The 24,849-nt window shown below is 42.6% G+C and overlaps 1 pseudogene; it reads right to left on the reverse strand.

Annotated features, from left to right (window-relative positions):
* Nucleotides 1–248: 248 nt before the first annotated feature.
* Nucleotides 249–1,239, reverse strand: LOC138498415 (zinc finger protein 350-like; annotated as a pseudogene).
* Between the last annotated feature and the right edge of the window lie 23,610 nt (nt 1,240–24,849).

Below are 24,849 nucleotides of genomic sequence, written 5' to 3' on the forward strand. Positions count from 1 at the left end.
GTTGATGCCATAAACTGTGCTCAACATGTCATGTCTCACTTCTCAACTATGTCAGATTTCATGAGCACAAGGTGCTGCATAGTCATAAATTGTGATGCATGGACTGAGCAACACATTAACACCCGAATCCCATTTCAGTTCCCCAATGAAACAGCACTTGGCTGCCACATTCACTATGCTGAAATGGACCCAGGCATGCATGTTTTGTCTGGTGTCTAATAAGGTGTGAAGCATTTTCCACATTTAGTTCACCAATAAGGTTTCTCTCCCGTATGTGTTCTCTGGTGGTCACCAAGATTTGCCTTATACGAAAACTTTTTCCCACATTCAATGCACTCATAAGGTTTCTCACCTGTATGTGTACTTTGGTGTTTAATAAGAAGTCCCTTCCTGGCAAACCCTTTCCCACATTCAATGCGCCTATAAGGTTCCCCACCTGTATGTGTTCTCTGGTGGATAGTAAGACATCCCTTCTGAACAAACCCTTTCCCACATGCAATGCAGCCATAAGGTTTCCTGCCTGTATGTGTTCTCTGGTGACTAACAAGCTGCTGCTTCTGAACAAACCCTTTCCCACATTCAGTGCACACATAAGGTTTCTCTCCCGTATGTGTTCTCTAGTGGCTAGTAAGACCTCCCTTTGTAGCAAACCCTTTCCCACATTCAGTGCACTCATAAGGTTTGTCACCTTTATTCATCTGGTGTTGGTTGATAACTGCATCATGCAAACGACCACCATTATCAAATTCAGTGCACTGGTAAGGTTTTTTACCTATGTCCTCATGTGGGCAATAAGTATTTTCTTGAAAGGGCAATTGTTCCCACTTTTTGAGCATGTGCAAAGTGTCTTGCCAGTTTATTTTGTCAGGTGCCTTGATTAAAGCAGAGCCTTTTCAATTAACCTTTTCCCAAATGCATTGCATAAATGAGAAATGCTTTTCTTACCCCATTTTCATGGTCGTGCTTGATATCCCTCTCCCCCCAGGATTTACAGAATCAACATGCTTGGTTACTGGATGCTACCACGAAGAAGCCATCATGTATCAACAGGTTTCGCAATCCCAGTTCCTGAATACTCTGAAAATGCAACTGGACCCTAAACGTGCACTCTAAGATGCTTGGAAATTGCATATTCTAACAATGAAGCTTTTCACTGCGATAGTCCAGAGAATCGAACAATCACTGTTGTTGCATTTCTGGGGCATCAGTCACCTATTAACATAAAAGGAGATGCACATTATTAGTTTCAACACGTTCACAATCGCAGGCAGCACACATAAGACTACTCAGTAGTAACTCCTCACATAGTAACTTATTTGACTTTGAAGTGCCATCTATTGGGGAAAGGCACCCTAATAGGTAGCAGAGAAGTGGTGCTCCAATGGGAGCATTTAGTGGAACAGAGGTAACATGCAACAGGAATAATGGGATTAGTTTTTATTTAGAAATGTTTTGCATCCAACACGCTAGGGACAAAACAGACAGGCTAGATGAACAAACATTTTAAATGCAAATCATCAGGAACATGTATATGTTCTAACAATATATTTATTCAGAAATTGCTACATTAGCACATGGAAGCTCCCAATTTCCACACACAAATGATAAGGCAGGAGTTTGCCACCAATCGGACGCCATCTTGACCAGTCCATTGTGTAATCACTGATGACTTGTGTATTGGCCCAAACATGAATAATATAACCAACAGCACAATCGAGGAGACCAGGACAGAGCTGTGATTTAAAGGGAAAGCGCCAATCTCTTCCCATGGTGAGAACGGCGCAGACCGTGCTGCCACTACATTCAAACTTGGACTTTAAACCTAGATAAGCTTGTTTTTCTGGAGATGAGGGATGGTTTGGAGTTTGTATCAGAGACTAAAAGAATAAAGTGTATGGAAGACTCCACAATATCATCCAATTTGGCTTCCTAATTGTTCGCATAAATGTCCCATTACCAGGTACTAAATTTAATTGGCCAGAAGGATCCCACTTTCCCTGTTCCCCTGTTCAAAATACCAGTGTAGTTTTCAGGAGGGGGTACATACTCGGTTTTATTGTTAGGGAGTGGGTGTAAATGGGTCTGTTACTTACCAGGCTCCTCTAACCCAACCCAGACCCATTTTTGTGGATTCTGATCTATGCACCTTAGGTTGAACCTCAGCGCGCCCCTGTGTGCTGTGACCAAGAACTGCTTTCATCACATCCCTAGTAACCAATGGGGATGTTGCCCCATCACTGCTAATGTTCACAAATTGATTGCCACCATTTAGTAATTACACACAGGATTGCCGTTGATCTACTGTGGAGATTCTACTCACCCTACTGCAGGGGAATCGACTCAGCATAATCCCACGGATCCATGATATGATAGGGTGAGAATTTCATTGCCAGCATCTCTTGCAACCCATATGGCAGCGACCCTGGAATAAGATGTATTTGCATGTGAATAGTATGCATACCCCCATCCCCCAAAATGGGCAAGTGTCCACCTGTTTGTCTGTCAGTCCTACATTTATTGTGTGGGTAGCTATCACAACAATATATGCGAGAACCTTTGAGCGGTCCAGTATGGGGGACAAACACCAGTTTTAGGTGACACAATCAACACATTTTTTAGGCATGTTCCGAGTGGATCATGCTTAGAAAACAAGCTCCATCCTCAACTGTTCTCAGGTGTATCGTCTGTGCAGCCACCACCTTGGGCTGTGTGAGCTAAACCGCCCTCCAAAGGCAACAACTCTTATTTAGGATGTCAAGGCCCACAATATTTAGCAATCTTGGTCTAACCATATCCTTGTGTGGCGCATATCAATCTAGAGTCCCCCTTGAATCCAATTGCCATGATCCCCGAAAGTTGATCCATTTATTTTGCTACAATAAGCGAATGCAATAAAAAGTGGAATGCCCCGCCGTACCTCAACACCCGCAATCCTAGTCTCTACATCCGGGCTTATGAACTCGCTGTGTCAAAACTAATTAAAAACTCCATCATTGAGGTTCTTTATTAAGACGCCGAATGAGCAGAGTCCTGCCCTTGACCAGTACCTCTCCCAGCATAGTAAGGTCCATTGATTAATTCACAAGACATCTTCCTCTAGCAAAAATGTAATGCACATGTTTTCCCAGATCCTTGCATTGTTTCACATGTTGGTGAACTGCTTTCAGCTGGGTGGTCAGGAACCTACAGCTGAACACTATCACAAGTTGGCAATGTAATTCTAGCAGGAGTAAAGGCTGTGCATGGCCCGGGCCATTTGCCTCCCTGCATCATTAATATCGCACCAGCCTGCCGTGATACTGTGAATAACTTTGCCCGCCAGTGCTTGGTCTATTAAACAGCACCTTGCTGCTGCCTTCAGCCATGCCCATCTCTCTGTACTCTAGTGCCTGGCTATTATCGTCAATGCTTCCTTTTCCCAGGACGTCTGCCCAATGGACCATCCCACCATGGTAGGGGCAATTCTGCAGGAAGCCTGAGCAACGGGTTGGTGGGAGATCTCTGGGAAGCCTAGATATGGATTGCTCATTCGTTCTCTCCTCGGCCTCACAGGTGTTGGATTGTGCCGTTGCCTTCCACCCGCCCTCCTCCTCTGCATGGGGTAGGCGTGAGGAACGAGGCATACTCCTCTCCAGTCCAGATGATCCATGTCCACTTGCCTTTCTGACATTCATCTGCAGGGTAGTGTTGGAAGATGTGGGAGTCTGTGCAGACTCACACGAGATGCCATTTTGGCAAGCATATAGTCTAAGAGACGGTGTATATGCAGAACCTATTATAGTATATAAAAAGTGGCAAGCACTAACGTGAACTAAAAACCAATAAGCAAATCTTATTAATGTTGGTCTCAAATGTATGTATTCTTATGACAGTTATATGGACCCTATACTTTCTCCATTGGCTAATTGTTGGCTCTGTTAAGCCCAAATTGTCTGTTTACTACTTACAATCTATTACTGTTGTGTGTTTACGTTAGAAGTATGCAAGATAACTAATACAAATATTTCCTATAGCCTAAAAACCCACATTACCTCTGTGTTTTGTCTAAATCATCCCTGCTAATTGATACGCACTAGAAAAGGTAAACTCAGAACAAAGATAATGAAGTACCTTAACGCCACAGGTCCAACCACTTGTAAAACACAAAGTCAAGACACCTACATTTTCACTGAAATAATTCCATGACCCTTCTTTAATAGAGCAGGCCCAAAAGCCTCCATTAATCCATTAATCCACACACACACACTTAAGGCTAATCAAATAATGCCTAATATGTCAGCACACCTCGATTACAAAAATACATATTTTATGTAGAACAAAAATATCCTTCAAATACCATGGGTACCTATGTGTGCATCATCATCATCATGCCAAGTGTTCACCATAATGGACTTCGGTGTAAATCAATGGACACATTTGAGGAGACTCCTGAGATCATTATATTCAATGTAACATTGGCATATAAATCGGCTGCCTGTCGACATGATGTGTTTCGGTCCACTTCGAGCTTAGTGTCTTATGGCTCTGGCTAGTAGGGGAACCATCATCCGGAGAAAAACAAACACTGGCAAAGCCAATAGTTTGGGCTTTTGTGTGGACAAGGGCTCAGCATTTACGAGGCCCTTCCATAAGACTAGTACCTGTCCATAAGATGGTAACACTGGAAAATGATGCGAGTACCTGGCCATATGATGTCAGTGTGTGCCAAATGTCTATCCTATACACAAGCCAAAAGTGTTGGCTTTGCCAGTGATTTTTTTTAACAGGACTTCAATGCAAGGAACAGATGTGAGAAGACGTATTGCTTATGAATCAAGCAGCTGAAGACACACTAGGTGAGGATATCTTTATTACACCAAAGGTTCCTTTGCAGCTGCAACTGAGCCATTCCAGACAAAATAAGACTGGCAAGCACTATATACAGCACAAAGTTTGATGTTGCTGCTAGACAGCAACATCTCAAATAGGTTTCAGAAGGATGTGTTTTAGAATGGTAGGTAGTGAGTGGGAATGGCCATAGAGATTGGCCTGGCAATAGGCAGTCAATTGGGTCGGTAAAATGCCAAACAGCACAGACAAGCTGCCTGTCCCCTCTCTCCCATCTGATCTCCCTCTTATCGATATTCTAAGGCAAAACATTTGACCTCTAGCACCAGATAATCCCCAAATCTAAGAAGGGGTGTACAGAACATGCAATCATCTGGTCACCCTCCTTTAGTAATAAAGGGAAAGAAGTTGGTCGGTTTTCACAACATGATTGTTCAATTTAGGTAAAGAAAGGGAAATGATATCTTTTTCTTAAGAGGAGAGAGCGGGACAATAACTAAAGTGGTATCCATAGTTTGCTAATGAGGTGCTAAACCTTTAAGGTTTGGTTCAGTTGTACAACTATTGAATAGTCAAAGATGATCGTTGCACGAGAAGTGACTAAGGCGGGCTATAAAAGGGCAGGGTGACATTCTTGGTGTTCCAACCGCATCGGGAGAAATACAGAAAAGCCAACAGCTTTTGGGTAGTACCATTCTTTTTACAGGTATTGGTATCAAATGGAAAGTTAAAGACATCAGGCGGTCAATTCAAATGGAAGGCACTGAAATCTTTATCAGGTATTGCTAGTATGTGTGAGGTACTCACACAATTTGGCATGCGTTTTGCTCGCTGGTGCCTTGAAACTCCTTCCCACGTTTGGATGCCTCTCGCCCTTTACCTAGTCATGGTCACCAGTGCTGAGAGGCGGGGCACGATGCGAGAATGGGATGGCCCTGAGGTGTCAGGAATAAGCAATTTTTTGTTTCTCGCAAGAACTCATAAAACGCACGTGAAGATGACAACAACAGGCTGAGAGTGCTGGTACCCACATGCCACAAGTTAGCATGAGGGCCACCAGGGCTAAAGTGCACAAAGGCGGCGCCGCCCCCCCCCCCCCCCAGTGGGCGGCCTTCTACTGGGCACTGCCGTGACCTGGTACAGTTTAGGGAGAGTCTTGGGGACATAACTACAGTGTGGGCACAGGTAAGCGACTGACAGCGCTACAAGATACTGCCTCACAGCACTGCTCTATACCCTCGCGGAACTTCACCATGAAATATAGTAGAACAGCGTAGCGACCGCGGAGGTGAGATAAAGAGGAGGTGGTGGTATTAGGTTGAGTGGAGGGGCAGGAAGAGGTGAGCATGGAGGGAGCTGGTAGTGACAGGAGCTGGGGTAAAGGGACAGTGGTAATTGCTTCAGTGGAGGGGTGGAAAGAAGTAAACATGCAGGCATCTGGTAGCGACAGTGGAGGTGAGATAAAGAGGAGGAGGAGGTGGTATTAGGTTAAGTGGAGGGCAGGGAAGAGGTGAACCTGGAGGGAGCTGGTAGTGACAGAGGAGGTGGGGTAAAGAGAAAGGGGTGGTAATAGGTTCAATGGAGAAGCGGGACAGAGGTAAACCTGGAGGGAGCTGGTAGTGCCAGAGGAGGTGTGGTAAAGAGTAGGAGGTGCTATTAGGTTGAGTGGTGGGGCGGGAAGAGGTGAGCATGGACGGAGCTGGTAGTGACAGCGAAGGTGTGGTAAAGAGAAGGAGGCGGTAATAGGTTCAGTGGAGAAGTGTGAAAGAGGTGAAAATGGAGGGAGTGGTTAGTGACCGAGGAGGTGGGGTAAAAAGAAAGGGGTGGTAATAGGTTCAATGGAGGGGTGTAAAGAGGTCAACATGCAGGCATCTGGTAGTGACAGCGGAGGTGAGATAAAGAGGAGGTGGTGGTATCAGGTTGAGTGGAGGGGCGGGGAAGAGGTGAGCATGGAGGGAGCTGGTAGTGACAGGAGCTAGGGTAAAGGGACAGTGGTAATTGCTTCAGTGGAGGAATGGGAAAGAGGTGTACATGGAAGGGGCTGGTCGTGGTAGGAAGTGGGATAAAGAGAAGGAAGTGATCGTAGTCAAATCTGCAGGGTGTGCCCTTCCATACCTCAACCCTCAGTTAAGGAAGATATGGCATTAAAGAAAAATATCCTGTGTATGGAGGACATTAAGATAAGGGCTCACAAATCAATGAATTGATACACAATTATGTAATCAATCCAGTCAATTGTAACCACATTCTACATTTCCTGTCTTTGTGTAAACATTCTTTTTTTTAATTGTGTACTTTAATTTATACAAACCTTAGACACATAAAACATCAAACCCTCTAAAACAACAAATGTCAGTTAAAATTCACATTATTATACACAAAAGATTATATCATAACTTCCATGATTATATAAAAGTCTCCATCCCTAAAATCAATACCTTAAATACATTTCTCACATTTGAACATCAATAAACATCTAGCATTTTCTTTGTGCACATACATATCTCAACCCTTATTACATTAGTTTTCACTTATTTCAGAAACACTTTCCATATAAAAAAGCTGATGTTAGAACCATCAAAGAATCCCCGAGAATAACCTGCCCCAGAATTGATCTGTTACCTCGCTATTGTGGCTCTTCACCAAGGACTCCTATCCCCTCTTGCAGGCAAAACACATCTTGGTGCATTCAGTTAAGTTGTGACGACTCGGCTCCAGCTTCTTACCACAGAGTCTACATAACCGGGCCTCCCGTGGTAGCCCTTTCCCGGCTCCAGTCACCGCAAAGGCAGGACGTTGATTCATCCTAAGCATAAAATCTCGTACAGCTTTACTCTTATTAAAAACCAAATATGTCTTCAACGTCGCATAATTAAAACCGTGTCTAATGGATTCTTTAAATGTAACTTTTGAGGCTTAGTGGTCAATGGTCATACATTTATCCCAGACAAGTGCTTTACGATCAAACTCTCCAACAGCAGCTCCCAATTCAATAGATTTTGAAATCAATCACCTTAAAAAAATCAAGTACTTCGTTTTCAAATATAATAATGTTGATGTTTTTTCCCCCTTCATTTTCTGCCATGGACAGGAAGCAGGTAAGTACCATTTTATCGTCTTTCTCCATATTCTATAGTTTCAAGTAAAAATTCCCTTAGTTAATTTTCCATTTAGTCACCACACAAAGCAAGCCCAACTCACAACGTGACGCCTCAATGGGCACACATTGAGGCAGCCCCAATAAATACCTCTGGAATTTCCCCTCCAGCTAGTATAACCATTTTACCTCACTTTCAAGATGCGGTTTTAGTCCATAAAGAATGACTAGGACCATTCTTGATTCATAGACTTTAACCATCACTGGAACAGAGAAGCTACCTTTGAGCCACAAAGTATCTAATAACTTGCATTTTTTTTCAAAGGTTTTGAAAGAGCATGTTCTCGCAGTGTATGTACCTGCAATTTCCCATAGATTGGGACACCCAGGGAAACATACTGATCAACTACTTCATCAATTACTTCTATCTGGGCATCCTCCAATCGCCATACATATTTCTACACTTTTCGTTTCTTTGGGCCCACAATTAAGATCTTGGTCTTCTCAGCATTATTGATGAGGCCATTAGCCTAATAATATTTTGCAAGGGCTTCTATACTTCTATGCAGACCCACAGCAGTCCTATCAAAAATGACGGTCGTCTGCATAGGTTAACCAGCCCAGAGGGCTATGACTGATATTGGGAGGGACATTTCTATAATTTTCAAGGCAGTGGGGCATATCTGCCACAAATAAGCTGTATAAAAAAAGGGGCCATGACACACCCTTGTTTGCCTCCACAATTTGGCCTAATTTTCCAAGTTCAAGTGCCCTTATGGTCCAAACGTACAGTGAAACTCGTGTCTTGATAAAATTGCCAGACCAAATATAAAATGGATATGTTATAGCCAAATTTCAAATCATTTTCCCAGAGCAAATTCCTAGAAACAGTAGCCAAAGCGTTTGTGGAGTCGATAAAACATATTTACAATATACTTACCCTGCATTGCAATATATTTAAAAAGCCAGAACAGAATGGTGACCCACATTTCCGCTTGTTCTTTGGTACCCCAACAGGCCCCGCAGCTCTAGACGATTTTAAGCCGATTATGATTTGTAAGATATCAGCAACATCAAACGTAAACAAATGTGCCATCATAGCCCCAGTCAGGAGCCTTTGGGTCTATTTCACTCACCACCCTTGCATTTCGACAGTCCCTTTTAAAATATAAACCTTTCACAGTCTCAATCCATTCTTCCCCAGATATCGGGTGGATTTCCTGGGCTTTCTTAGAGAACTTTCCCATTTATCAGATACCAACATGTCTTACTATATTAAAATGATAATGCCTCCGAGATTATATTCCCTTTCGCATTAAATTGGGATTGCTCATAAAATGTAATCCAATTCTTAAATACTGTCGTCTGTCTGGCAATCGCTCTCCTACTCTCACACAAAGTTCCTCGATTCTCTTTTTTTATCTTTTGTAATCACCGCCCGATGTTGTTTTCTCTTTACTGCTATATTGATGTCAACATTTGTGTTATAAACCTCAGTGAGAGGATGGATTATTTCCCTGAAACCCCTTGTATAGGACATCGCCATATCAATGCCATAAACAAAAGATCTAATTCCCTCCCTCGGATCAAGGTTACAGTTTTCAAAGTTCAGACCCGAATGTTCCCAATATTCATAAATGCAGAGATGAAACACTTTAATGTCACCTGCCGTCTTATGTAACCTGTTGCCCTGCGCGTTGCTGGATACACCACTAAGCATAGAGTTATGCAGAATACTCTGTTGGAATTACACTGAATACTGTTGTATCTTTAAATTTGCCTTCAATAAGGCACATTCTGCATTTCCTCCTGTTGGCTAGCATGACCTGCCACTTTTCTTACACTTTGAATAAAAGCGAGGGGCTGTGATTACTTTTATTTATTTATTTGCATATGGTTTAAAACAAAAACCTTTGCAAAAGAAAAATGAGAAAACATAAATTGAAATATTTAATGACATTTCACTGCAATACAATGCAAATAACACTCAAAGTACTAAAACCTTTGATAATATAAAAGTGTTTCATTCCGCGGACTATTTTAAAATGTTTAAAAATCATATATCCAAAAAGGGCTCACCACTATTTCGAATCTATGTCCAAAAACTTTCGGTATTGATGAGATATAAGTCATTTATAATGCGTCTGTACACAAGTGTTCTAGGCGCAACAAGACAAGGAGAGGGAAACAAGAGGACAAACAATGATCTGAGTGGGCCTTGTGTCATTCAGATAGTGCAAGTGTGGGGAAGAGAGGAGAGGAGAAGTGCCAAAGGGTGTGGGGGGTGAGGAGAAGTGCAGGTGACTCAATAAGTGCTGCCAGAGGGTGTCTCTTAAGTGCAAAGAAAAGGGACTGTAGGCTTACATATACAGACCCTTCAGTACTGAGGGAGCCGGGAGGCAGTGCGAGAGCCACTGGACATGCAGGAGCCTGGCCCCGAGTTCAGGCGTAGCCGCTTGACCATTGTGCGGAGTGATCAGGGACATTAGCAGGGGAGAGGAAGAGAGAAAGCGCAAGCGAAAAGGAAGGTCAAACATTCATCTGACATAAAACAATAACAATGTTCAGACAGAAAGCGCATTCAGTGACAAGGTGACAAATTATATCCACATAGAGAGCAGAAAACCTACAAATACGCAGGGAACAATTAATTCCTTGTCTAGCGCCAGTAACTTCTCTGCTAGGTAATAGGTTCAGTTTAAAGTGCAACATTTCAAACCCATGATTCCTTGAAGGATGTTGTTTAAGATAAAGAAGCCTCGCATTAAAGCTCTCACTTTATACCTTAAATGGTGAAACAGACCATAATTCATTGCCGAAGCACTGTTCTTGATCCAGTCCAAAGTTTCACTCTTGGACAGAAAGACCATAAGCTTCTGAATTTCTAGATCATATTCAGTCAGAAGCTTCATGGATGCCTGAAACCATTCTATCAAGACTTTGCATGTGTTACAGAATAACACTGGTTTCTATCAAGACTTTGCATGTGTTACAGAATAACACTGAGCTCTATCAAGACTTTGCATGTGTTACAGAATAACACTGAGCTCTATCAAGACTTTGCATGTGTTACAGAATAACACTGAGCTCTATCAAGACTTTGCATGTGTTACAGAATAACACTGAGCTCTATCAAGACTTTGCATGTGTTACAGAATAACACTGAGCTCTATCAAGACTTTGCATGTGTTACAGAATAAAACTGAGCGTCATTCAAACAACAAACCGTTATCCGGAAGCTGCAAAAGCCATCGCAACACTTGCATCCTCTTCCAATCAGCAGGAGCATGCATTGAGACCAAACCCATTTCATGTCTAATGATTGCAGTCGGGTTCCCCTTCGGGAGAATGAGGAGCCTTTTCTATAATATTGATTCTACCTGATCCCATTGATCTTATATTAAATCGTCTCAGCCCCATAAAGCAAACGCAGTACTGTTTTTTGGTGGTAGAACTTAACCATCGGAATAGCTGGAAATCTACCAAACTTCCCATCAAAGGGCGATAGCTCATAAACATTTAAAACTGTTTTCCCTTTATCTGGTCTAAATCACTTTGTTTTGTTCTTTTTGCACTAATCTAGAAACCCACATTTTTATAATTTTTAAAAACTTTCAGTCGCTTGTGATCTTTGCAACAATTATAATTTATTTTCCTTTTTTAACGTAATTTATCATTAAGATTTTTGATTTATCAACGCTCAATTGTAGATCTAAAGATAAAAAGTAAGCTTTGGTAGCTGTCAAGGCCCTTGGAAGGCCAATAGGGGTCGAGTCAAACAAGACTATGGGCCTCATTACGATATTGCCAGTCTAAAAACTAGGGTGCTGGTAAGATCACCAGCACCCTTGTTTCACGACCAGCAAATTACAACTTTGCCTGCTGGGGCTGCTACGCCCGACAGGTCTGACCCCTGTCATGGAAGCCATTTCCATGGAGTCCTACGGGACTCAACAGGAATGGGGAACAACATTTACCGGCAACTAGCGTGCTGGCTGTGTGGGAGGAAAGGTCTTTTTGGCCCCCTCCCCTCCATTCCTGTCGCCACACGCGCCCTGTGCTCGTCCCCAGGCTTGCCATGCACCTCTGGCCAAAGGTGCCGGGCAGCCTCAGAACGACACATACAGGTGCAACATCCGTAAGCAGTCTGATTACCGACTCCATTTTGTACAAACATTGACTCCATTTTGTAGGCCTCACAGAAATGCCAGCCTGCAGGCCTGCACCTCTCCCCTAGGGCCGCGCACAGTCAGCCGGTTACTCCCCCCACCACCTCCCGTCCGGTGTGCCTCTGACTGTCCTTTTCCCACGAAAATCTGGGCTCGAAAGGTTACAAATAAAACATTGTATATTGCGCCTTCCTGCTAGCATCACTGCCCTGCAAATGACCTGGCCAAGGCCTGGTCTTGGAAAAAACCCATCCATCTCTACAAACCTGCTCCGCACTCACAGACCCTACTCAAAGGATATACTACTCATAGAACCTCTACCCCCACCCCCTTATTTGATGTCACAGATGCCTGCCCCACAGCTGTGTGACACCCGGATTCACCCCTGATACTAATCCCGTCTGTGACCATATATTTTCTTGTGTACTCACGTGCGATAAAACTGTTTCTATGAGATCTAAAGGGATGTTTTGACGAGTGTGTTAGCTAACTGATTGTAGTAGATAAGATATTTGGGCCCACATATTTCTGTTCTACGCTTTAGGTCCATTGCCTTCGCGTAATGTATGCGCGTGTAAGGATGGAAGATAATCATGTGTTATGATGTATAATGTGTGACCGATAGAGCCAACATAAATAAAGCCATCCTGCAGAAGAGCGGATATTGTTACACTCATGTACTTTACATATATGAAGATCTGGTCCGAGTTACAACCAAAACTCCTCCCCTACGCCCTGCAGAGGCCATGAAAACTTGTTTGAACTCCATTTTATTGTGTATTTTAAACTTTGCTATTTAAACTAGGGCACACTCTACCAGCCCCAGGGCCTTCTCTCCCTCCCCGGCAGTGCCGTGCATGGCATGCAAACGGCCCCCACCTTTTCCTCTCCCTGCGATTATGCTGCTACAGGCCCATTTCTCACGGATGTCCCAGCGCAAAAAATGCATCCTCTCATCCCTCCACTTTGCCCAGACGGAGCGTACACCCCATGCCCCATGACAAAGATGACCCCCCCCCCATACCATTCACCTGACCAGTGATTCAGGACAATGTATATAAAAGCAACCTGTGAAATATATGTTTTTCTCCCAACGTGTCAGAATACAAGTGATTGGGCCTCATTACGAGTATGGTGGTAAGGCAACAATGGTGCCGGTATCGCTACCGGCACCGTTGTTACCATACCACCATACTACGAGTTCTGCTCAAGAGTGCCCTTGCAGCCACCTGGTCTGACCAGATGGCCGTACTGGCACCCGCGAGCAGAACTTGATGGTAGTACCAGTACCGTATTAATGGTACCAGTGCTGCCACCCTACCCATTCCCATTGAGCCCTATGGGGCTGAATGGGGATGGGGAGTCCCTTATTACCGGGTCCGCCAAACTCGGCAGGACCCGGTAATTGCCCATTCGCGGATGCTGGAAAAAAATGGATACCGGCGGTAGCCGTGCCTGTACTACCACTACTGCCAGCCTCGTAATGAGGCCTATTGTCTTTTTATTGCATACTTTGAAGTAGTGTTTAGATTAGAGAGCTAGTATCAATCACCTCATCCAGAACCACATGACCTTCACCTCACACTGACCAGCCCAGCTGACACACGTGATGCCCGCCTTCCTGCCAAGCAACCAACCAATCGAATGGAAGTGGCCCCTATGAAGACATACTGGATCTGCGGCTCCACCAATTGTAATGCAACTTTTTGTACCATATAGGATTTCGTCACTGATGACGCTGTAACCCTTTTTAATGCAATAACCGTGCATTGTTTGGCAGAGCGCTCTCGGAGTAAGCAGAGTTCTCTGCATGCCCTATCTTATAAACTCACGCGCACATGGTCTTGGTCTCATTTCCTTTTGGGGTGTGTCCTCTACTGACTCTCATTGGGGAGTTTGGATTGTATTTAGGGGGACTGCTCATTTTCACGGTCAGGAGTTGGACTTGTAATGTCCCGGTGGCACCGGCAAGCTGGGTGCCGGTTAAATGTCATGAGTCTGGCAGAAAACCCATCTGAAGTACCAGCAGGGTTACTGCCGGACTCGTAATGAGGCCCTATGTCATTTGCAGATTTCCAAATTTCGGTGGAAAGTTTCTTATGTTCTTAAAAGCCTTACCAAGGTCACTAATATACAAATTAAATAAAAATGGCGCCAAAGCACATCTCTGGCATAAACCACAAGTATTTACCCCCTTTGTGAAATTTCCCTTTTGATCTGGTCGTACCCTGACATCAGAGTGCAAAGCAATCAATATGTTCAATATACCAGGGGCTCAAACCCATCACAGACAACTTGTTCCAAAGAAGGTCACGGTTGACCCGATCAAAGGCCTGAGAAATATCAAGGAATGCACTGTATAAGACTCTATTTTCCTGTACGGCCTGAGACTGTAGCAGATGAATAACAAAACAATTATGTATAGTATTCAAGCCTGATCGGAAGCCATATTGAAATTCATCAAAACAGCCACTCTTAACTCACCAAACTCGTAGCTGTTCCAAAATGATAGCTCCAAAGATTTTACTAGAGGCATCCATAAGGGAAATAGTCCGATAATTAGATGGGAGTGTCCTATCTACCTTATTATGAATAACTACAATATTGACTTTCTTCCACAATGGTGGCAGATGGTTTGACTTCCAAATCTCCTGGGGAAAAACACATAAAATAGCAGCCCAAAGGTTCATGTTTGACTTTAACATAGCATTCGCTAGGCCATTAGGACCAGGGGCATTGGAAATGTTGATATTTGTAATTAAATCCTCAATAACAACTAGATCTATGTCCAGGTGTTCTGACCAGCCATTATGCTCCATCGTTTGGCTCCATCGTTCTCACAATAGAAATTAGAAAAATGGCCTTCCCAGAGAGCTGAATCTATTGGTTGTGATTGAAGGGAACATTGAGCTAAAGGGTCCTTAACCTTTCTCCAGAACAAGGATGCATTTTTACAGATTATAGAGCAAAGCATTGTTTCTGCATCAGCAATGTATAATACAAATCAATGGCCTTTTACCCAAATTTGTATTTTTGCTTAAGTGTTTTAGCCTTTGTCTCATAATCAATTGTGGATTTGATTTGCTGCGCTGCCTCCGAGCTCTATTGAAGTCACGCTTCTTTTCTGAGAGGAGTTTATCATACTTGTGTTTGTGGTAGAAATTTCTGTTTGGGACTTGATTTGTACCAGCTTTGGGGACATACACATTCTGCAGTGTTCTTTGAATCGCCTTATCATAAATAGTTGGATTAAATAACTGGTCATCATCTTTAGCCCCCATATGGGAAATCCATGCATTAAAGGGGAATGCCAAACCTGGTTTGCAAACCAGAGATTGATCTCTTAGGTTGACGTCCACCACCAATGAACGATCATCATTTATATGTTCTATAATGTTAAAACACAAAGTTAATGCCAACAAGTGATGGTCGCTTGATTTTATCACTGCTACTTTTAAATTGGTAAATTACCAGAAAAAATTCTTTGAGTCGAAAATATAGTCCAGCGTAGATTTTGCTGGACCTTTACCCAAGTAAATTGGGGCAACTTGTCTTCCATACAATTGCCGTTTACCAGGATTAGATCCTAACTATGTAATTCAGATATTATTAATCTCCTTCTTTTGCTAGTTAAGCCAGATGCCCCAATCCTATTTGCTCCCAACCTCCGAAAAAAACAACCTCGATCACTGATAATCCAAAGGTCTATGAGATGAGAGTAGACAGAATGTTCAAAAAAGTTTCCATCTCTGCAGATTTTGGATTATAATAAGCATTAAACAAATAGCATCCAAAAGTAATATCAAAATGTTTTCAATTACAAACCAACTTGACCAGTTGGATATCTTTCCGATGGTTTTTTTGATAATCGGTTTAAAGCCAAAACCATTTTTAAGAGTGCAGGAAAGGCCCCCCCACAGGGCGTCCTCGGGGGTCCTGTGATGCCTCCACTGTAAGAACAGTGTAACCGTCAATTATAGGGCACGATCGAAGCCACGTCTCTTATAGGCATATAAAAGAGAAACTGAGCAGACATTGGAAACCCGTTCCCAGAAACCTGTGACCACGACAGTTCCACAAAGCCAAGGAAAAAGAGTCTATTCATTTTAGGTTATTAAAATCACAGCTACATCCATGCAGAGCAGATAAAACAGAGTTCCAATCGTAGTCCATTGAAAGTCTACATGGATTCTGATTGATAACATTTTGAGTACCTTCTTCTGTATTATTAATGTTTATCGAAAGAGTATATCGAGATATGAACTCTGCATCCCAATGGTAGGGAGAGAATATGCGACAGATGCTCCATCCACTTACATTTTATTTGGCTCTCCCAAAATGTTAAGCATATCATAATAGCCCAATGAAAAAAGATTCTAACTCTCATAAAATCAGGGCTGTAATCATTCGAGAATGGAAATATAATTTGGCCAGATCTAATCTACCCTTTGTAGCAAACTGCACCAGCGCTATCTCACTAGAGGATAATAGTTGTAAGTTAGGGATTTATAGAAACAAAGCCAAAACATGGCTCCGGTATAAAGCGAAAGAATCCACATTCAGAAAAATCTGTTTTAAGATTAGCGTGTGGTCTTCTGAGAAATTGTTGTTTCCTCCAAACTCTTTTTGTATATTATTTGTTCTTTTAACCCCTAGCTACCTACCAATCCATCTATCTATCTATCTATCTATCTATCTATCTATCTATCTATCTATTTACCTATCTATCTATCTATCTACCTATCTATCTACGTGTAAGGCCCCTGAAAAGAAGGCCAGCACATGTCTGGACCTGTCCTGTTCCGCTGCCGTAGGGTGCCCCTGTGCACCCCTACACCCATAGCGTCGTGTGCACTATGAGATCCAACTAGCCACCGAACGCAGGGTAAACCAAACTAACTTTCATGTTCCCCTGTCTATTGCTCTGTTTACCAAGACTGTTCACCGATAGCCTCTTCCCCAAATGAACCTTCAACTACTGAGCATTGCACCCAGAACGCCTGCACCACTGCCATACGGCATTCAAACGCGCAGCCCTTTTACATTATGCCAGTTGTTGCATACTAATGCATCTTACTGTTTCATGCTGACTAGTAACACTTTTCTGTTTTGTCTAATGTGGCAACCTATCCTTTATTGTAACACATGCTACAAATGGCCTGCTATCCCCTGCCTAGCGAACTGCATAACGGTTATTACCTATCCCAGCTTGTTCATATTATGTCAAACTATACATACTGCCCTAGTGAACGGTATCTATCTAAGAAGATTCAGGTTTACACAACCCATCGACTTTTACTCCCTCTGACGGTCAAATTCCGAATGAACTTCTTACTTTCGAACAGTGTGTCCTGAATGATTTTGACTGCCTACGGAAGAAAAACCAGCAAAATCAAACATAATCTGTCCCTTGCTGAGAAACAGGCATTAACATTGTTACAAAATAACAGAAACATTATCATCAAACCAGCAGATAAAGGCGGAGGCCTAGTGATCATGACCACGAACCAATATAAAAACATGGTCCTGGCACTACTCCATGACCCAGAAAGCTACACAACACTTCGGAAAGACCCCACCCATGAAATATCACAAGAAATCTCTGAATCTGTAAATTCTGTCTTACAATGTGATTGGATATCGCAAAAAGTGGCTGAATACCTTATAAGACCTAAGGGCAGGACCCCGTGTTTCTATTCTCTGCCCAAAATACATAAAGACCCTCTAGACCCACTGGGACGTCCCATAGTCTCAGGATGTGGCTCAATTATCGAACCACTATGCAAATGTGTAGACATCTTTCTACAACCGATAAGCATCAACACTCCAACCTACCTTCGGGATACAGCGCATACAATAACAATATTTGAAGATCTGGAATTTAACCCAACAGAACAACTTTTGGTCAGTATGGACATAAAATCTCTGTACACTAGTATCCCCCAGGAAGACGCCATTGAGTGTATCAGGGAGTGGTTAACTACTGATCCACCCAACACAAGGACTCCAGTAAACTTCATAGTGGAACTCATGACCATAGCACTCCGCCGGAACTTTTTCATTTTTGACAAAACTACCTACCTGCAAATAAAAGGCACCGCTATGGGTGCGGCCTTTGCACCTAGTTTGGCCATTCTATTTATGGCCAAATTTGAGAAGGACTTTGTATTCTCTGATATCAACAACTGGCTAACTTGTATTAGCCACTAGCACTGTTACATCGATGATGTTATCTTCGGTTTATAGTGATAATGTAGAAAGACAAAATGTAGAAAGTAAAAATGTCGAAAAATAAATGTAGAAAAAAAAATGTCGAATTTTATTTTAGGACGTTTTTTATTCGAAATGGGGGGGTTCCCCCCAACCCCCCTTTTTTTGTTTTTTTTTTGTTTTACCTATTTTTTTTATTCCCGGACCCCAAAATAAATATATAATAAAAAAAAGGGAATTCGACATTTTTTTTTCTATATTTTTTTTTCGACATTATTGTCATTCTACATTTTATTTTCGACATTTTGACTGACCACCGTTATCTTCATCTGGACCGGTAACCCACTTGAACTCACCAACTTTTGGACCTGGCTAAATACCTGCAGCCCTGAAATATCCAGTTTACCATCGAACAAAGCAACTCTGAAATAAAATTTCTGGACCTAGCAATCTCCTCCAAAGATGGAAGACTAACATGCAACCTATATCGAAAAACTACAGCTCGCAACACCCTATTGCACTACACCAGCAACCACCCGGCCCATACTAAAAACAACTTACCATATGGACAATTTCTACATATACGTCGGAACTGCTCCTCCCCGGAGGACTACAAACAACATGCACAACAGCTGACTACGCGCTTAACAGCACAAGGCTATCCTAAGAACCAGCTAGCTCAAGCCAACAAACGTGCCCGCAGCTCTAACCGAGACTCACTTCTCCAATTACAGCGAGATAACACAGGTCCTCAAGATGAACGCCTAACCTGTCTAGTGACTTTTGGAGCTCATACCTCAAGAATTAAGCAGATCATTAATAAATACTGGCACATAGCCCGTCTGAACTTACCTGAGGACCCTGTGCCCAGATTTGCCTATAAACGAGGCAAAAACCTAAGAGAACATCTTGTCCATTCACTGTCCCAACCAGTTCCAAATGTTACTCGCACTCTACGACCTCTATATGGCCATCAGCCTTGCGGTAATTGCATGGCCTGCCAATTTACTAAGAAAATGAGTTTCTTCTTAATTGACACACGCAAATGGACCCTTCGGGACCTGACCAATTGCAAAAGTCAAAAAGTAATTTACTGCATAGAGTGCACCTGCGGTCTTAGATATATTGGTCAAACCACACGAGCAATCAACACCAGAATATCTGAACACAGGTGCAAAATCCGCTGTAAAAACCTATCAGCGCCATTGGTAGAACATTTCTTGTCAACCAACCACACTCCTAACAGCATTCTGTGGTGGGTGATCGAGAACGTTAAGGGAGGACCAGACATCCACCACAGCCTCCTCAAGAAAGAGGCACGATGGATCCATAGGCTGGATACATATCATGGTGGCCTTAATGAGATTTTCCAACCTTTGTTATAAAGGTTTATAATGCTGGCTCCATAGACTCTCTCCCTACCATTTGCTCATTACAACAACCTCTAAATTGCCACACCTTTCTAAGGTTGGGATCTATCTAGTTAACTTACATTACCATCTTTCTCACCCCACACTCCGGGGCCATAGTCAGAGCACGCCACCCTGCGCTTCCCAATTACTGACATGTTTCATTCCGGACAACCAAGTTGACAAATAGTTTATTCAAACACCCAATTGGTGTTCGATTCACCATTCTTATTTCACTTTATTCTGCCCACAGTGGCAGCCAGACATCATTGAATATTGCACACCTAACCGGTCACTCGTGTCTGGTGCACCATTCCCAACCCACTTCACTCCGTGTACAGTGTTTTACAGACGTCTCTGTATGCTGCACACCAAATCGACACTTGCATCTTCCTTCCACTGAATACATGACATACTTGCTAACAACTGGCAGGGAGCATGCGCGGCTACCACGGCAACGAGTACACACAAACTACTCAAGAGAACGCGCATGCTCGGTTTCCCCAGCAACCAGCATAAAGCTAGCTCTACGTGGAGCGCTGCCCTAAACTTCCACATTCCCAGAGGCGCGTCTGTGCGATTCAGTTGGATTCAGACTGAGAAGATTAGAGTGGTTGCCGTCTCTCGTGTCCTGCCGAAATAAATAGGTGAGCCTGGGGCCGTCTGTTCGTGCACGCACACACGTTACTCTGATCCACTTTGACCAGACCACGTGTGCGCGCTGGGCAGCGCTTCCCTCCTTTCTAAACTGAAAATCTGTCCCCCTGCTGGCACCCAACCTCGGCTCCCATGTAGCACTACATTTACTAGCACACAGGCAAGTCCCTGAGCTGTAATTCATACTTTACCAAATGTGAGACTGCTCCCCCAGCCTTAACATGCAGTTTACTTAATTTTAGTACCTGATACTGGCAGTCTCCACCTCTGAACACTGTGACAGTCATGTGCACGGGCTTTACTCGCTGTTTTTGCCTACCACCATTCCATGCACCAGCTTATAGTGGAGTAATTATAATCTTCATCCACGTGCATAAATCATTCTTTTTAAAGTGTACAATCTCCTCCTGGACTGTTTTCCCTTTCTTCTTTTTTCATAACCTGTTTCTCTTATGCACTTACCGCCGTGTGTACCCATTTGTGGCTGGGTCACCTGTGCACTTTTTACTCTATGAACTTGCTGCCATGATTGCCACGATGGCCTACAACCACCAATGGTTGCCTTTATGATGTATCCCTTCGCAGCCTCGAGAATACCTGTGAAACTCTTGCATTTACTGTGAAGCCTTTTCGCTCGGCCCGGCACCTGCACAACTGGTCCTGGCATCTGATGTCCTTCTCCTATGCAATGCGTGGGCGCACCTATGCGCTTGAGATGATGCACACCGGCAGGTAAGTCTCCTAACCGGTTGCCATGAGAACTAACTTAGCATTAGCATATGCCCTATTAATTAGGGCTTCCGCGGCTCACAACCCACTCATACCACACTAATGTTATCTTATACAGGGTCCCTGATTTGGAGCCCTGATGAAGGCGGCCTGTTCATTCACTTCTGACCGCCGAAACGTGACGATTACAGGGAACATTGGTCTGCCTGTTCTACAGCCAGCTGGAATCTCCATTACCAACTAGCATTCAACCACGTTGGCAATTGATCAGATATCTTGCATCGAAGACCCTGCATAACTCATTGACTTTCTCAGCAAAAAATGTCAGCCCCACAAATAAGGAACTACTGTACGAAATTAGTCGGACACATGATGCAATGAATTTTTCACTAATTTGCACAAGCATGTACATTATGTTTTTGTTATTGAACTGAATTTGATGCACTATTCGTTTGGAGCTGCTTAAATTCGAAGCATTATTCCTTTTGAGTTGCTTTATTTTGTTTTGAACAGATGAAACTTGTTTGCACTATTTGTTTATTACTTGTTCCAAAATATTTTTTATGATTACTTTTTATAAAACACATTTTCTTATCAACTTTCTGTTTGTATAATTGTATGTTTTTGTCGAATTCTTTAGAATTAACCTCCTGAGTGGGCGGTATAGACCAATTGAGCGGTTTGATTCACCTAGGGATTGCTTACATCTAGCAACTCACCTCTTTTCAAACAATTGACCTGTTCTTCTTGAACTTTCTGTGGTTACAGCTTTAACAGTAAGGGTACCTTTCTAGTTTTACACTAATGTGCATTTGAACCATGTTTTGCCTTTAGTGTACAGTTGCGATGCTGACATGCCTCCTCGCCGGTGCTTACCACGGCTTTTTACTTACTCGCATCCTGCTGTCCTGCACTACACTACGTTCCAGCTCTACCATTCCTACTGTCCTAACACCTACTGAAATAGGCACAACCGTTACACCTCGACCATCATGTCTGAGGTGCATTGATCCGTATCTCATGTAAGTATGCTGGGATGTTATTAATTCAACTGCGCCTTGTTTACCTTATTGCCTTGCTATTATTTTGCACTGTCCAACACCTTGTCCTTGTGTTGCCTGCGTGAGATTCCTCTAGTCTATTGCCTGACTTATTTACTGTACTGTGCTAGCAGGCTATTGGCAGCCCGTGTGTGCCATTGCCTCCTCACACCTGGACTGCATCTGAAATGTATTAACCTTTGCTATTATTTGATACGCCATCATCCTACACTGTTGTGCATCTAGCTCATTTCGGATAACAGCATATTTCATTGTCTCTTCAGTGATTAAGGCCACGCCAACATCCTCTGAACTACTCAGAGCCTTTTACTCTGCTCTTGAGTCGCACTACCCAATACTAATTATATCATGACGGATCTCACTAAATTGGACTATATCTAGCTTCCCGCAGTGTTAGTACTCTGCTTTCACACATACTAGCCTTTCAGACTATAGCATTTATTATTGTAAATATATTTATATGCAATAGCCTGTCCGACTGTTGATGGAGTGTATAGCGCCATATGTATTACACTATGACTCTAAGGTCCTAGTCAATACCTCATCCTTAGCCCATCTTAGCCCTAATGATGATCTACTGCATTTTCATTGATCTGCACAGATCTACATCCTTCACCATGACTATAGTGTGATAAGGAATTTGGCCAATCCTCAGACAACTAATTGTGGCTCTTTGTGGCTTATATCTGTATCAGTATAAACTATAGCATATATGCTACTAACCCCGGTTCAGCTAGTCTCTGGCGTTTATTACTAGCTAGCCTCCTCTACGCCTTAGCGATCGACAACGCTCAGGCAGAACTGATACTCGCAAACATAAATATGACTCCTTCATCATCCACTGAGATCACACCTACCAAATTTCTACCACCACTGAAATACAGCTCACCTGATCACATGTCAAACCAACCTTATTTCTACCGCACTTAAAACCAAGCTCCAGAAGCCATAACATAAACCTAACCAGCCCTACCAATTTAATAGACAACCTAACCCCTAGCCAATGGATTAAGTTATTTGCAACCAAACCTAAAGCGTACCAGCCTTGCCGTGGTAATCTCAGAAATGAAAGTCTAGGCTCTAGACTCACTAGATACTCACTCTTACCTAACATACCTCAGGAGAAACTGTGTACACCACCTCGCCTTAACAAATCTTCACTTAATATCAGTTTGCGAACACGACCATCTCAATCAAAACATAACACCTTGCACCCTAAAAAACCTAAAAAAAGTAAAGGAGGACTCTACAACCTCATCCTAATCCACTAACCCCTATATCAAAGGCGCGCTAATAAACGCTAGATCTATTATCGCGCATGCCACAGATATAGCTGACACTATCAATAAGGGAGAACACGACTTCCTAGTGATATCTGAGACTTAGCTCCATGTTGCAGCAGGACCATCCCTCCTACTGGCCATTCCTGACTCCTACACTATTGTAAGAGCGTATAGAGAAATGACTAAAGAAGGTGGTGTCGCCTTTATCGCTAAGTCTAGTTTAGCGCTCAGAGTTACCACCACCCCTACGGTCAAGTCATGCGAACGTCTCACCGTCAACATTTTTTTTTAAATGTATTTGTGTTTGGTATGCATGTACCTTTACAAATATATACAAACCACAATACATAGCATAAAACATGTATACAAAGAGCAAAAACACATAATATATATTGCATCAATCTTAACATATGAATATGAAAAAAGTACAAACGTATAAAGAAAAGACATAAAACCGACAAAGCATCAAAGAGAAAATAATACAAAAGAGGCAAAAAATTATAAAGTGAAACTATAAAATCTGTCTTTACTAACGTTAATAAAATGCATTTCCATATTCCGAGGTAGTGGAATACAGATGTCATATCTCATGAAAAGGGCAAAACACAGGAAATGCTTAATTGTCATTTATAAAAAAAAAATGTATACATTTTTTTTTTATAAAAGAACAATCAGCAAAAAACATGCTTGTCAGAGTAATAAATTGGAAAATTAAAAAGGTTTGGAAATCATAGTATAAATGATGAGTGACAATGCAAACGAGGAAAAAAGGATAAGTGACACATCAAGATGTAAACCAGTCAGTAGAAATGACACAGATGCTTTCCCTCCATAGTTAGATAAAGCAAAAGATAAAATTAGATGTAAATTATCATTCATTTCATTGAGTTGCCCTTCAATATAACGTACCAAATGAACTGTAGAGAATATTATGGCATTACTAGGAGCCCACATGCACCTCGCCCAGGTGAAACTGTGAGAATCTCTTGGTGTATCATGGATATGGGTACCTAAGATTTGAATTCTCTGGGGATCAAAATGTGGTCAGAGGAGAAAAATATCCTTTAATGTTTTTTCCTGCATGTCGTGGCTGCCACAAAAACCACAGTGCCCGTCTATATTGGCAGGAAGTTTATTTTTCCAATTTTTAGTTCTGTGGCCAGTGCCTATCCAGTCCATTCTGAGTCTCATATAGACACTCCTAACTTTGTTACAGGGAAAACCTATTATATAGGCTCTACGTGGCACTTGAACGTGTCTAAAGTTGGCATATTCTTCACAGGAGGAATAGTCTGCTATTTGATCTGATGTAGCAGCCTAGGCATTTAAGAAGTATCTTTTTTTTTTTACTGCAGCAGGTCGCTCAATTAAATCTCGGGTCTTCATGTTTGTTGACACCAAGATAAG

The sequence above is a fragment of the Ambystoma mexicanum genome, chromosome 5q (assembly GCF_040938575.1).
Source record: "Ambystoma mexicanum isolate Mex_15411 chromosome 5q, UKY_AmexF1_1, whole genome shotgun sequence".
In the NCBI taxonomy this organism is placed as follows: domain Eukaryota; kingdom Metazoa; phylum Chordata; class Amphibia; order Caudata; family Ambystomatidae; genus Ambystoma; species Ambystoma mexicanum.